The following is a 7305-nucleotide window of genomic DNA, read 5'->3' on the forward strand; positions in this document are numbered from 1 at the left end:
CCTCAGATCTCAGCCTGCTGAATAGCTAGGATTACAGACATGCACCACTGGCACCCAGCTTTATACTTCTTTTTTAAAATGTTGGGCAGCAGCAGAAATTACCTTGTAATCATTCAGGCCTTAAGTCCACCACCAACATCTTAACACCTTTGCCCACAGTGGATACACCTCGAGGAATAAGTGACTAGTTAACTGACTGGGGAAATACATGGTCATTTACACTTAACAGGTTTGTGACTTTTAGGAAATCCAGTTACACTGATTTTCTCAGGCTATGGTTTGGCTCAGTTCTTTGCTTTCTGGTGACCCAGACAACCTTCTCCAAGCCAGGTGACCCTCCACACTGGACGGCCAGTCTGCAGATGCTGGAGGAAAATCACACTCTCACTGTGACTTGACAGTTTAGCTCTTTTAATTGTTTAATGCTGTTTGTTGATCTATCCACTGGAGTTTGGCAAGAAACAGGGCTGAAAAGAAATGTTGACAATGATTCACCTAGATATTTAAAGCCAAAATCCACATCACAGAGGGAAGAGAAGGGCTGGGCAGGGCAGGGCAGGACAAAAACATGCATAATGGGATATCCTTTGATTAAAATTATAAGCAGTTGATGTTTGTTTTGTGCCAGAGTTCACCGGGCCTGAACTCTGGGCCTGGGTATTGTCCCTCAGCTCTTCAGCTCAAGGCTAGCACTCTACCACTTGAGCCACAGCGCCACTTCCAGCTTTTTCTGCTTATGTGACATTGAGGAATCTACTGAGCCATTTCCCAGCCCTCTCCACTTTTTTTAAAAAATAAACAGTTGATTTTTAAACTGGCTGTTCCAACTCTCATTTACTACACTAGCTTCAATGCCAGTATTACTGTTGTCTTTGAAATAGAAGGTAGTCAGCTTTTGCTATAGAAGTTAATGTTTCCTGGGATACCTAGCCCCTGAATCTGATTGGTGAGTTGCTCTTAAAGTACTTGGGAGCCCAGTTTCTAAATATTTGGTCCTTTTCAATGCAATTATTCTCTTTCCCTTTCATTCCAGGTCATCGGCTCCTAACATTTCTCATAAAGTGTCTCTTGGAGCCCATTTTCCTGAGGTCTTGTGTTTGTCTGGTACATTCAATACCCTTGCATGCATATTTCTTCCCCCTTCCCTTGCCCACGCTTCCTGGAGAGGAGAAAGGGGGGTGGGATTTGTCATACTTCCTTTTGGCTGGACATCTCTCATCTACTTGCTCTCAGAGTGCCCGGACAAGGTACACAAACTTGGCAGTTTAATATGACAGATACTTATTCTCTTATATTTCTAGAAGCCAGAAATCCAAACTCAGTGTGAGCAGGGTCAGTTCCTCTGGACCCTCAGAGGCAGCGACTAGCCCATGATTCTCCAGCTTTGGGTGGTGGACAATGATCCTTGACTGCCACCGTTTATCTGTCTATAAGTCCTTGGCTTATACTCACCACAGTCTAATCCATTTCCAGTCATCAAGGGATTGTGGTAGCTTTCTGAGAAATAACCTCCCAAAACAGTTATACATTTCTATATTAACATGCAGTCCTAATATTACTCAAATATTAAATTTCACTCCTATATCCAACAGGAATGGCATTTACCCAATGTGAGCCAGCTGGTGTTTATTATGCTGGGCTATGGATCCATTCTGATTGATAGTTGCCCAGACCTTTAAGGTTACTAAATGTTTTCAATAGTTTAAAGCAGCCCATCATGCAGACTCTGTTTGAAAGGTATAGTGCAGCCGAGTGCCGGTGGCTCACACCTGTAATCCTAGCGACTCAGGAGGCTGAGATGTGAGGATTATTGTTCAGAGCCTGCATAAGCAAAAATGTCTGTGAGACCCTTATCTCCACACTTTTAGCCACTCAAAAACTGGAAGTGGTGCTGTGGCTCAAATGATAGAACATTAGCCTTGAGCACAAAGAAGCTCAGGGACAGCGCCCAGGCCCTGAGTTCAAGCTCCATAAACGGGGAAAAAAGGGATAATGCTAGGATTTCCATGACAAAAATTCTAAATAAATTGGTACTTGCGTATCACAGTCCAAACTCTAATCACAACAGGAAACACCAGGAGTGCCGGGGCGGAGCCACAGAGCAGAAAGAGCTAGTCAGCATGCAGCTGTGCTCCTGCTATCCTGGGAAGACACAGCTGGTAATCATTCACCTTGGGTCAGTGACGGAAGAAAACAGTCACGACGTGAGTGACACTTCATGAAATTGTATCAAATTGTCGTTGGTTGTCTCTTCATCCTCTCTGCCACCCTTGCAAACACTCCTACAATTCACCATTCATAAGATGGTCTGGTGATTTTAGACGATTCCAATCGTCTAAGTTGATCCAAGTTTGGCATTTGGGGCGTCTCAAGGCAGTCAGAAGAGGTTGCACCCTACAGTGCATGAAGTAAGTCATGGAGACTGTAGGATCAAGCCCAGAGGGAAAGGGTCGTTGCTGCCTCTCACATTTCCAGCCATCCACTTTCTTGTTTCACAGGTAGAAAACTCTCTAATAGTTAAGAGTTCCGTCTATGTGGCTAGTTGTCATTTTCTATATGGCCATTTAAGTTGAGGAGCAGCTCAGAGCGCTCATACTTGGCCGCTTAAATTAAATTTTGATCCATTCCTGGATCAAGGTGATATACAGCTGTAATCCTAGCACTTGGAAGGCAAAATCAGGAGAATCAAGAGCTGAAGGCCAGCTGGCCTACAACACAAAAACAAGCTCTTCTCAGGGCTGGAGACGACAGCTCGGTGGTAGAGTGCTACCTAGAATGGTCAAGGCGCTAGGTTCAATTCTTCAGCATTGTGAAAAATAAGAAAATCTCTTTCTTATACACGGGCCAAATTGATCTTCAGAGTTTCATTTCTAGGTCCATGCTTCCGGAAACACCATACGTTCAAGTTTCTTTTCTAAATCAACTCAGAAGACCCTCTTTGAAAGCAAAGGTTGGTCCATGTAAAACAGATGAAAGCAGAAGTGTGGTGCTGTGCAGAGACAGAAGAGGGGGTGAGGGCTTTGCTCCTCCTCCCGGCTGGGAACAAGCTCTTTGAGAGTCCCACCCTCTCCCCCGGGAATATGATGTGGCCTCTGTAACACAGCGGGGTCTACAGTCACATCTGGAATCCTACTCCATGTTTCCACAGAGAGGAACCCCCCAGGAGAGCTCTGGAAATTGGTATCAAGAGCTGATCCCTTCTGGACTTGACTGAATAACAGAAAGAGTTCCTTTTAGAGCCACATCAGCCTTCAGAGGCTAAGTCCCCTGCCTTCCAGTATGTACACACACACACACACACACACTCCCAGCTGCTCTGTGCTGTTCACCTGCCCTCTGTTCTCTGCATGGTGAAGCTTCCAGGCTCAATCCCAGCACAGAGTAACTGTTGGGTCGTGGTGTCTTGAAGTCTTGATCAGCTTGTCCTCAGCCAGACAAAAGGAAAACATTGATTTTTGTTTCTGTTTTTGCTTTGGCTTTTTTTTTTTTAAAGGAATATGCATGGGGATAAATCAACTTTGGAACCAGGTGCTGCTGGCTCACACCTGTAATCCTGACTACTCAGGAAGCTGAGATCTGAGGATTAAGGTTCAAAGCCTGGCAGGAAAGCTCGTGAGACACTTATCTCCAATAAACCACAAAATCAGAAATGGCGCTGTGGTTCAAGTGGTAGAGCGCTAGCCTTGAGCTGAAGAGCTCAGGGACAGCTCCCAGGCCCAGAGTTCAAGCCCCGCAACCGACAAAAAAAAAAAAATCAACCTTGGCTTATTTTGTTTTTCACACTTCTTAACCTCCTTGAGTTGCAATTCTCATCCACCAGCACAGTCAAGTTGGTAAGATGTGGTAAGAGGTAGATGTGAACGCTTCCCTGATTATGAAAACTCTGCTTAGGTTCTTTTCTTCAGCAAGCTTTGCATGCCAAAGATTTGCTGAAAGCGCCAGGCACAATCTCACATGAAAATCCCTAAGGGTTGGCCTAGTGCACGAAGAAAAGGATTAGCAGGAGCCTCTCCCACCCGGGCAACACTGCAGACCCGACTCTGCCCGGCCGTGCCCTGCCCCAGCCCCTGCACTGCTTGGCGCCGCTGAAGAAAGCAAAGGATGCGTTTCAGCTTGAATCGGGATGGGTAGATTTCCACCTGAGTTTTCAGGGTTGGAAAGAAGACAGTTTAAAAACAAAGGCTGGAATAAAGTCTCCCCCTCTAGGCTTTGGTGTTTGCTAGGCAGAATGAAATTTTCCACATTCATTGTGATTCTGGGTGACTAGCAGCTGTGTGCCATGTAGTGACTAAAGTTGCATAACTCTATCTGCTATGCAGAATCATTCAGCAGTAAATCGAGTTCCATTCCCATTATAGGTATGGGCACTTTTCTTCCCCTCTTGATCTTAGGAATATTACCCTAATCATTTCTACTTTTCTTTTTGTCAGTCATGGGGTCTGAACTCTGGGCCTGGGCGCTGTCCCTCAGCTCTTCAGTTCAAGGCTAGGGCTCTACTACTTGAGCCACAGCGCCACTTCTGGCTTTTTCTGCTTATGTGGTGCTGAGGAATTGAACCCAGAGTCTCATGCATGCAAGGCAAGCACTCTACCACTGAGCCACCTTCCCAGCCCCATTTCCACTTTTTTAAACCAGGTATGATGATGTCAGCCTCTAATCCTAGCTATGCAGGAAGCACAAGTAGGAAGATCTCAGTCCCTGAACTCCTTGTGCAAAAGGGAAAGCCCCTACCCAGAAATATAACTAGACCCAGGGGATGTGTCTCAAGTAGCAGAGCACCTGCATAGCAAGAGTAAGGCTCTGCATTCAGAATCCAATACTACCAAATAATAATTTCCCTGGACTGAGTTCGACAATTTAATAAGTACTTTCATACACATCCATACACTTTGCCTCCCTTAGTGATTCATAATAAGCCACAAAATGGGAATCAATAATAATAATAATAATAATAATAATAATTTAATTGGTACTAATCTCAAACCAAGCAGTTTGGTGTGTGCTTGAGGGTCCTCAACCACTGGTCTTCAGGACACCCATGCAATGCACCTAATATAGGTCCTGTTTTATAGATGTGGTGACTAAAGTCCACACAATAAGCTTCAAGCAAGAAGTCAGATCCAGAATCAAGTGGATCAATTCCCAAGTCTGCTTTCCCATAGCGTACTTCCCAAGCTTCTCCTAGAATCTCCTGAACTCTGATCCCAGCAAACTGGAATTGCACACTTACTTTGAGATAAGCCCTTCACCTCAGATGCCCTTTTGTGGTATAAACAGGCTCACCATAATTAGGAGATTGCTACTCTTGGCCTTACTATTTTATAGAAATACGATATTAGGGAAAGTTCATCTGATAAGTTCCTCAACTTAAATTTATAATCTACATGCTATAATAGCCAACATGACTATGAGTTTAAACTCTTTTTATTTTTTTTCCTGATGGTATTATGGATTGAACTCAGGGCTTTGTACTTGCTGGGCAAGTACTCTACTCCTGGACTTAAATTTCCAGCACTATTTTGCATTGATTATGTTTAAGATAGAGTCGTACTTTATACCCAGCCTGTGATCTGGACTGTGATCTTCCTGTTTGTGTTTACCCTTGTTTCAAGGGACCGCAGGCCCATGCCGCTGTTCCTAGCCACTGCTCTGTCCCCATAGCTCCAATAGCAGGAGTAGCACATCACCCAGCCATTGGTTGAGATGGAGTCTTTCAACTTCTTTTTGCCTGGGCTGGCCTTAAATGACATTCTTTGGATCTCTGCCCTCCACCCCCATCCCAAGTAACTAGGATCACTGTTTTGAGATACCACACCTTGCTTTAGCTCAGTTTTTCCTTGGCTGCTTTTCAAGTTTCAGCTTTTTTTTTTTTTTATCATCCAATCAGTTTTCACAGAGATGGATTAAGATCATAATGACTTAACTCTCACTTCCTTCACAGGGAGCTGGAAATGCTGCTCTCTCTTTTCCAGGTCTCTCTACCTTAATCCTTTCATACTAAGAATAAGTCCTTGCAAAAACTTCTAACAAAAGATTTATTCAGATACATTAATTTTGGAAAAAACTACATTTTCTTTGTTGATATCCTCTAAGGCATTGCCAATCCCTTAAGAGGGATTTTTATCAACCAAGTGACTGCCGATGCGCTGGCATGCGGCCATATGGCTGGGTTTTCACATCAATTCACAAGCAAACAAAGTTTATGTTGCTGATGAACTTTGGTTTATTTGATTTGAAGGCTGAGCGTATACCTTGTCTAAACCTGTTTAATTCTATGACAAAGACTGCAAGGAGTGCTAGGTCTTCAGCACCTAATGCTAAACCAATGGCATTTATGTACTGCCTTGATCAATTAGCAATGCTTTTACCAGGTACCTTTCATTTGACTATTAGAATTCTTAATTATAAAGATGAATTCTGAATTTGATGTGGATGTATTTTTAATCAGATCTACAGCACTTACTACATTCCTTGTCAAGGAAAATTTTATTTATATATAACGGTAAACCTTACTAAATCTTCCCCTGTGGGTTGGAAAGACTTTATTTTCTGGATTTTCCGGTCTGAACAGCTCTGTCCAAAGACTTGACTGGATCACTCCACAGGGTGACATTTCCTTTACTGGAGATGGAGTGTGATGATGTAAACATGACTGCTGCCCAGGGTAAGAGCCAGCTTGGATCATCGCTTACTAAAAGAAAGACTAGATTCAAGAGATCCTAGGATCGTGTCCTATATGAGGAGACAGTGGTAAGAAATGGCTGGACAGTTGATTCTGAGGAGCTAAGAACTTGCCAAATAAATGAAAGCCCTTTAGAATTCGAGTGTTTATGTGTAATTCCTTTGAAGCCCTTACTCTGGGAACCTGTGTGTGTGTAAACTGCATAGCCTGTTGATATTATGCCCTTGTTCCATGGATAATGTAATCTGGGGTCAGATGATAATTTCTCTAGGCATAAGTTTTCCTTAACTTTCTAGCTCTCACATACCTAGAAACCACAGCAGTTCATTTCTATGTCCTGTATACTCCCAATCTCTTTTTTCCCCCTCAACTTTGACCTTCTATTCCAATACTTTTTACATCTCATTGGCTCTGTCTTTCTTGATATTTATTTGCACATTTTCTATAAACTACATCAAGTCTTTGAAGACTGAAGTCGTGTCTACACACACGTCTCTAAAATGAGTTGCCTCACAGCACACGCAAGGAACACATAAACAAAGGTGTTTTTAAATATATATTATTAATATTATTAATAAAATGACTAAGGATGCTTTCTTTCCTTTCAATGGGTTTGGTTATTT

The sequence above is a fragment of the Dipodomys spectabilis genome, unplaced genomic scaffold (genome assembly GCF_019054845.1).
Source record: "Dipodomys spectabilis isolate Male_0828 unplaced genomic scaffold, ASM1905484v1 ptg000297l, whole genome shotgun sequence".
Lineage (NCBI taxonomy): Eukaryota > Metazoa > Chordata > Mammalia > Rodentia > Heteromyidae > Dipodomys > Dipodomys spectabilis.